Genomic DNA, 9496 nt, shown 5'->3' on the forward strand with positions numbered 1-9496 from the left:
TCCCTTTGTTGGTAGACAACAAAGAGAAGGTGAGTAATAGGTGAGTGTACTACAAAATTTGAGTCCTTTCTTGTTTCTTTACTTTCATGGGATTGAGAGAGCGAGAGAGAGAGAGAGAGAGAGAGAGAGAGAGAGAGAGAGAGAGAGAGAGAGAGAGAGAGAGAGAGAGAGAGAGAGAGAGAGAGAGAGAGAGAGAGAGAGAGAGAGAGAGAGAGAGAGATTGGTGACTCAGAACTAGAGTACAAGCCAACTAAGCGAGAGATTGTTGGAGAGTACCATCCAATATGAGCTGTCATTGAGGCCAACAATGATATACCAACATATCTTTGACTGACACCCTCCCCAAGTGAATGCTTTCAAGTTTAGATGAATCCTCCACATTCCTTAAGATTATTAGGGAAAACTATTGTCCACGACAACATGTTTTGACCACAAGCATTGTTATTACCACACACACACACACATATGCACAACGGCACATATATTGTATGTAAAATTGGAAATGTTTACAATTACCTTGAAGGCATGTAAGATAGCTCATGTACAATCTTCAACATGATCTAGGTAGATCCAAAAGTTGAACATTATTGGTTTGAACTAGGATTATATTTGATAATGCAACTTTTTAACATATATCTATATTAAAAAATGTGATGTATCTAAAGAAGTTACATTGTCATATACATAGAGCCCTGCACATATGTACTATACATGTGCATGCATACATTCAAATAGATCTATATATGCAATTATTTCCCAACACAAGTTGTATGTCATATGTATATAAATGATTCTGTGCATATGCCATGTAATTGATATATTTGTACATTGTGGCGCTTACTTGTGAAGGAAGGGGTGGGGGGAAGGAAGGGGGAGGGGGGGAAGTTGGAATACATACATCTATAGCTTTATGCTCATGCATGCAAGAAGAAGAGCTAACAAACCTCCACAAGAACCTATAGTCAATGAAAACCACCACTATCATCTTGAGCAAACTTACTCCAAACACCAAAATTTGCAACACATCAAGACAATCACAAACCACCACCATAAAGTGTAAACATTTAATTTTCCAAAATCCTTAATCATATTTACATATACACCACTCTAGTAAAAAAACAAGACTCTGTGTGTGTGTGTGTGTGTGTGTGTGTGTGTGTGTGTGTGTGTGTGTGTGTGTGTGTGTGTGTGTGTGTGTGTGTGTGTGTGTGTGTGTGTGTGTGTGTGTGTGTGTGTGTGTGTGTGTGTGTGTGTGTGTGTGTGTGTGTGTGTGTGTGTGTGTGTGTGTGTGTGTGTGTGTGTGTGTGTGTGTGTGTGTGTGTGTGTGTGTGTGTGTGTGTGTGTGCGTGCGTGCGTGCTTGATCTTGCTTCCTCCTCTCCCTCTTAATTGTCTTGTGCCTAATACATCATAAAAAGAAACTAGAGGAAACAAACTTTATTGCCATTCTTAATATTAATGTTCAACTCTGTGTGTGTGTGTGTGTGTGTGTGTGTGTGTGTGTGTGTGTGTGTGTGTGTGTGTGTGTGTGTGTGTGTGTGTGTGTGTGTGTGTGTGTGTGTGTGTGTGTGTGTGTGTGTGTGTGTGTGTGTGTGTGTGTGTGTGTGTGTGTGTTCAATGTAAAATTCGATTCATAAGAACCATATGTATTTAAGAATGTATTTAAGAAAAAAGTAAGATTTTAAAAGAAACAGAAATGATTATAAATTTGAACAAAACAACTTGTAAATATAAAAGGGTTTTCTTAGTTTCCAACAAGATGTTCACAAAGAAAAGAGAATGTCTTCATCTTCTTTTATTCTGTCAAAAAGCCTTGGGCTGCTACTACAAGCAACAACTACTGGTATTGCAAGTCTAAAGTTTATGCATGCATCCATCCACAATAATCATCACTAATCCAACATCGTGGGACTCCATGTGTCAACAACTTTAGATACGTGTTATCGATGTCCATGAAAATATTAATTGCAACTCTTAGCAAACCCTAGATTTTAAGTGAATTTTAAATAATGAAATATGAGTTGGTTGTAAAATAACCACAAGTTGTAAATATTACAACATAAAGTACCTGACTCAAACTTTATAGGTAAAAATCTGAGGTGGTTTGGAAAATACCCACCATCTATAAATATTATAAAGTGTTTAAATCAAACTATCTAAATATACTTTCGTAATTTTGTTGCACTGATCACAATTGGTAAATTAAACAAGATACTCTCAGTACCTACTATAGTTTTCAATATATAATTAGCCTTTACATTGTAGGGAGGCATAATTAATTGCCATTACTCTAGATAACTAGAGTGTATGAATAATTATGCATTTGCCTCAAAATATGTAATATGGCAACTTATCTTCTTGCTATTATGAATGTATTATCCATTCAATACATTTTAAATGTCCGTGAACCTATTTTCTCTTTTATTGTTATACAGAATGACAACCCACCTCTAGTTACCTGAAGGCTATTAGAGGAAACAATGGATTGGAGTGTTATCATAACTGTTTTGTTGCTCTACAGCATAAAAAATGCGTTCATGAGATCACATACAAGTATTTATTTTATTCAAAAAGTTCATGTTAGGAGTAAGATGTTTCTAGTAAAGTATGCTTGAGATAAATGTATATGTTATTTTTCTTTGGCATGTTAAAGAAGTCATTAGAGGAGGAGGATTATCAGGGAAAAGCTAGTGGGGTAGGTAGAGAACAATTCCACTTCTAGTAATCATGTAGAACATAGTATAGAACATGTTGTGATTCTTAATTAGATCCACTATAATTTCTTAAAATAAGTCATGTAGACTGGTTATTTCTTAATTTGCAATAATTATAGTAAATAGATAAGCCTAGAGAGTATTAAATGCATTCATTAGGTGTAGCTTTCACTTTAGCAAGGCCATCTAATCAATAAAATAGTTCAATCATGTAGGCAAGTAATCTCAAATTGATGGTCAATATTTATGCCACTATGCTGCAAGATCAAACTCATACCCTGGAGAGATCAAATGGGGCAACCCTTGGCTACATGTATGTTTACCAAAGTAGTTTCTTTTGGTATTATAATATAATGTCATAGTAATAGTCCTGCAAAACATTCACTACAACCTCTAATTTTATTATGGTTAATAGAAAGTCTATCATCCATTCATTACAATAGTTAGGGTCTACTTTAATGGTTATAAGAACAAGTTGTTAATCATAGCATTATACCAATCATAGAAACCATTCAACTTCTAATTACTTCAAGTCATTAAGATTCATGTAAGATTATGTTGAATTTAGTGCTTATAAACAAATTAAAATAGGAAGATATTTTATATTACAAATTTTCTAACCTCCACTTGGGTCAGTAGGCCACATGTCTTGCCTAAAGCATGTGTAGTTATTCTTGAGATAGAAGGTAGATTATCATTTCTCTCAACTCCCTTTTCTGTTAGAAAAAGATCCATGTACTATATTATGTATATACTTTGTGTGGGTTCTATTTTCCTTAGGACTACTAGAGGGGCCATCAAGGATTGATACTATAAGGGAAGAACTAGTTTTTGCTTTCAGGTCATGTTGAACATGCTACAATAGTCAATTTTGTATAAATCAATTGGACAACAAGCCTATTTTATTGATTATATAGTTAAGTAAACTCAAATAGCTAGTGAATACTTATGGTACTATGCAAGATCAATACTGGTGCACAGATCGGACGCTGTATGCGTGCGTAGTGAGTGTCAGAAGGTCCCCAAGAACAAAAGAACTCTACTTTTTACACAAAAACCAATGAAGAAAGCTTGCACGACATGAACAAGAGACCAATTGGGTGCAATCTCCCTCCATGCCTTGTGTGAGCGCTCCACAGAGTATGTATTTAATATATTATTCATCTTCAAGCTCAAATAATAGCTCAATTTATAAAATAGCACGCTTTAGCTTTTGAGTTTGCTTTTGTGCCAATAAAGAATTAAAGCTAATGGGCGCCCAAGAAGTCAGGTAGTACCCAAATACAATGTCCAATACAAGTATTTAAATCGTGCGCCCATGCGCATACAAAAATAATAAATGAATATCAAGCGCTTTAATAAATAAGCATGACAAAATATAGGTGCCATGCCTAAGATACGTGCCCATAAAAAATTGATGATAATTTGAATACACGCTATCCTCCAATGCTTTCCAATGCCACCGCTGCTCGCTCTACACATCAACTGAAGCATTCACAATTGTTAGAAAAATAATACAATTAAACCGACAAAAGTGAATACCTAGCAGTCTTCAGCTACAAAAATAAATTGGTTAGAAATCAATCCTAACCTTAATTTATTACGAGTGCGCACTCTAAACTCATAAACGTTTATTAATTTAAATATGTATTTTGCGGAATCACCTGCTATGGAATTACCCATGTACACATAAAATTAATAAAACGCCCGAAAAGGATAGGCGTCCCCATCGACTTTTCGCACAAAGAATCCACTTTGTGTATGAGCCCCGGTAATAAAATTTTACGGGATCCATCGCAAAACCTCACAGAATCCACTGTGGAATATGCCTCCTGGCATCATACCCCCGGGGTGGGATAGCAATTGTCCTCAATTGCTATTAGCTCAATGTGGAGCTAACAGAGTGGGGAAAGCATTTAGATCTCTAACGTGCATCCATTGGGCCTCTTCAACAGGATGATTTTTAAACTTGACCAAATATCTAGAATATCTACGGCCAGTTCTAGTGGTCATAAAGTCAGTATCTATAATAGTTTCAGGCTCAAGTATTTCAGTTTCATCATCTAGCAAAGGAGGGTTTTCATAGACAGGGTGTACAGGTAGCTGGCCTCTAAAAGGTCGTAATAAATTGATATGGAAGGTGTTGTGGATTTTCTAATGTTGTGGTAGTTGTAGTTTAAATGCATTGTCATTGATTTTGTGTATGACCTTGAATGGTCCATAGAATCTAGATGCTAATTTGACAACAGGGTCTTTATCCACACGTTGTAATCTTCATTTTTCAATTCGTAACCAAACATAATCATCAACTTTAAAATTCATAGCTTGTCTTTTCTTGTTTGCTTGTTTTGTATATGATTGCTGGGCTTTAGCAATCATATCTTTAACTTCATAAAAAGTAGTAGCATGCATGTTAGCAATATCATCAGCAGTCTGAATTTTGTTTGATAATGATGCAACAAGTGTAGGCAATCAATATCCATAAATAACTTCAAATTGTGCTTTCTTTGTAGCTGTATGTGGTGTGTTATTATATGCAAACTGAAGTAAATGTAGATATGTATTCCATGTGTGTGGTTTTTAAATAGTGTAAGCACGCAAAAGATCTAAAATAGTACTGTTAGTAGCTTCTGTTTGACCGTTTGTTTCAGGATGAAATGCAGATGAAAAATCAATCTTTGTTCTTAAGTTAGCAAACAACGTAATCCAAAAATTATTGCAAAATCTAGAATCACGATCAGAAATAATAACTTTTGGTAAACCATGCTTAGTAAACACAATTTTCAAAAACAATTGAGCAGCTTGAGATGCAGTTAAAGTTTTCTTGCATGGAATAAAATATGCTTGTTTGTTGAACCTGTCTACAACAGTCCAAATCATATCATGGTTAGTTTTAGTGTTAGGTAAACCTGTGATAAAATCCATTGAAATCTGTTCCCATGGTCGTGATGGAATAGATAATGGCATTAGTAAACCATATTGTTTACCATGGTGTCTTTTAACTAGTTGACAAACTAAGCATTCAGATACAAAGTTAGATACATCAGTGTCCATATGTGGCCAATAAAAATCTTCAATCAATGTACGCAAAGTAGATATAATTCCTCTAAGACCTTGATATGGAGGACAATGAATTTCATGCAAAAAAAAAGATCAAAATGGAACTGTCACACATAATCTTTTTTCATAAAACATGAATCCATTAGTGTAAGACAGTGAATCAATAGGAATCCAATTATTTGTAACTAGTTTATTCCAATCAGCTTGAAAAGTAGGATCCTGATGATAAGTATCTTTCATAGGAATAAGGGAATCAAATGATATCACAGAAATATTTTGAATTGTCGGTCTTCTACTCAAAGCATCAACTACAACATTCTCTTTTCTAGGTTGATATTGTATAAGGGGATAAAAACTTTGAATAAAAGCGGCCAATTTAATGTGTCGGTCAGATATTTATAGTTAACTAAGGAGATGTCTAATGCTTTGTTGGTCAGTTTTGATCATGAATTCAGATCCCATTAAATAATGTTTCCATTGACGTAAGGCTTGTACTATGGCTACCAATTCTTTATCGTAGGTAAAATATTTAAGTTCAGATGGTTTGAGTTTGCAACTAGAGTAGGCTATGGGATGATTATCTTGCATAAGGACTGCTCCTATTCCAGATCCACTAGCATCAGTAACTACTAAAAAGAATGGTCTATTGAAATCAGGTAATTGTAATACAGGAGCATGAGTTAAAGCATGTTTCAATAAATCAAAGGACTTTTGTTGATTGTCAGACCAGTTGTACACAATACCCTTCTTTAAAAGTTTTGTCAAAGGTAATGCAAGTAATGAGAAATTCCTCACAAATTTTCTGTTAAAACTAGCAAGACCTAGAAAAGAACGTAATTCATGCACATTTTTGGGTATGGGCCAATTTAAAATTGCTTCTATCTTTTTAGGGTCGACTTTAATACCTTCTGATGAAATAATATGTCCTAGATATTCAATTTTTGTTTGGAAGAATTCACTCTTTTCGGGGTTAGCATATAATTGATTGTCTTTTAACAACTTAAAAACTAAAGACAAATGTTCATAATGCTCATTCTCATTTTTACTGAATACTAATATGTCATCAAAGAAAACTATGACACAATGCTGATGTTTCAAGAATATGCAATTCATCATACGACTAAATGTGGCTGGTGCATTAGTTAAACCGAAAGGCATAACCAGAAATTCATAGTGTCCAAATTGTGTTCTAAATGCAGTTTTGAATATATCAGATTTGTCCAATCTTACTTGATGATATCCAGATTTAAGATCTATCTTACTAAATATGGCAGATCCTTGTAGTTTATCCATAAGATCATCTACCCTAGGAATCGGATATCTATTCTTAACAGTAATTTTATTTACGGCACGATAATCAATGCACATACGATAAGTATTATTTTTCTTCTTCACTAATAAAATAGGTGCACCAAATGGAGAACTACTAGGTCTAATTAATCCTCTGTTAAGTAATTCTTCTATTTGATATTGAATTTCTTTCTGTTCAATCTGGTTATGTCTATATGGTGCTTTACATGGTGGTTGTGTTCCAGGAATTAAATCTATCTTATGATCTTCAGGACGTGAAGGTGGTAATCTAGGTGGTAAATTAGCAGCAAAACAATCTTGAAATTGGGCAAGAAATTGTGTATGCCTAGGATGCATCTGTTTTTCTTTAGCTTGAATTTCATTCACCCATATTAAATAGGATTTGCTACTTTTACGTAATGCACGTTAAGCCTGAGTATGAGTAAGCAATGGAAAATTATTGAAAGTGTGCATACCATGCAGTGTGATTTGTTTTCCTTGAAAATAAATTTTAATTGAATGCGTAGAATAATCTATATCAGGATTGTATTGATGACTCCAGGGCATTCTTAAGATAATGTCACTAGACTGCAAAGGTACAACTAGGAAATTTCTTCATTCAGTATAATCACCAATTTTAATTTCCAAATTATGCACCTCTTGTGTTCCATTATATCTCGTACCTAGGAATGCAGCCTTGATACGATAATGTGTAGAAACAGTTTGTAAATTCAATTCTTTGACTAATTTTGTAGAAATAAAGTCATGTGTGCTCCCATCATCATGTAAAATAGTCTTTTCTTTAACATGCACAAAACATTTCATTGTTAACAAAGAATGGGGAGTTGGCATACCTGGCAAAGTATCCGAAGTAGTACCAATGTTGTTATCATCTTCCGTAAAGTCCGGCATTTCCTCACGTTCTTCATCTTCTATTGCTCCCAGATAATTGATATGGACGGATGGCTTTTTGGATTGACAATTGGCTACTAGATGTCCAGGTTGATGGCATTTGTAACAAACTATGGGTTTGGCTTTGGATACATTATTGGTAATGCCAGGAAGTTTAGGAATGTTGGGATTTGACTGTGGGGATGGCTTAGGGTTTGGATTTGTGTTTGATGGCAAGGCAGGTGGTCGTGTCCAAGATTTACGGAATGAAGATGGAAGAAAACGACTTTGATTGAATCTTTGAAAAGTTGAATTGAATTGTTTGGAACCAAAGTTACCATTAGTTGGAAATTGTTGTGGTCGCTTGTGTCGTCCGCGAATTTTGTCTTCAGTGTCATGGGCCAAGGAAATTGCATCTTCAAGGGTTGTTGGCTTGAACATATTGACTTCTGCATAGAAATGTCCAAGTAGGCTAGACATAAACTTGCGTTTATGAGTTGCTTCACGTATATCTTCGAGCATACGTAGTTGCAATAGGGCATTCCAGAAACGTTCAGTGTATTGGGAAATAGGTTCGCGATCTCTTTGTTGTAGAAGATCCCATTGCTTGATAGCTTTTTCATGAAATTGAGAAGGAAGGAAATTCTGCAAAAATTTCTTTTGGAAAGTCTCCCATGTAGTGGGACAATCAACGCTTTTGCGGACCACAGTCCACCATAAGGATGCTCGATCAACTAAATGTTTAGTGACACATTTAATTTTGTCTTTCTCAGCATATGTTTCTTCACGGAAGTAATCATCAAATTGACTGATAAAAGTAAGTACAGTCTTTGAAAGTACGAAATTTGAAGTTTCTTTTACTTATCTTTGTTTCTTTACGAATGGATTGGGCTTCAAGTGTTGCATCGATAGTACGTCATATAAGATCTTCAGATTGCAATCCATCTTGGTCGATGGTAGATCATTGCAAATTGGCCAATTGAACTTGCAAAGCTTGTCGAGCTCTTCGTTCTTCTTGAAGCTGCATCATAATCAAATCCAACTTTTGCTCCATCGTTGGTTCAGGTAAATCATCTTCAGTCACATAAGATCGTCCATGTTTTGTTCAGTCATTCTGCAAAATTTCAAAAGACCTCACACTCTCGAAATCTTATTAGCGGGATGAGCGTAGCTCAAAGGCAAGTTTACAAGGCTTATATATTTTGTTTGGCTGTACAGAAGGGGGTTCTTAACTGCTAGGAACACGCTGGTATCGACAGTTTGCCACGAGATGGACTGTAGAGCTCGATCGTTCCAGGAGCTCTGCCTTCGCGCGAGATGGTAAACGATTAGAAGCTCTCAATCTCAGCTTCGCTCTGATACCACTGCTGCACAGATTGGACGCCGTATGCACGCGTAGTGAGTGTCAGAAGGTCCCCAAGAACAAAAGAACTCTACTTTTTACACAAAAACCAATGAAGAAAGCTTGCATGACATGAACAAGAGACCAATTGGGTGCAATCTCCCCCCATGCCTTGTGTGAGCGCTCCACAAAGCATGTATT

This window comes from Lygodium microphyllum, chromosome 12 (assembly GCF_053477565.2).
Source record: "Lygodium microphyllum isolate KBCC chromosome 12, Lygodium_microphyllum_v1.1.10, whole genome shotgun sequence".
Taxonomy (NCBI): domain Eukaryota; kingdom Viridiplantae; phylum Streptophyta; class Polypodiopsida; order Schizaeales; family Lygodiaceae; genus Lygodium; species Lygodium microphyllum.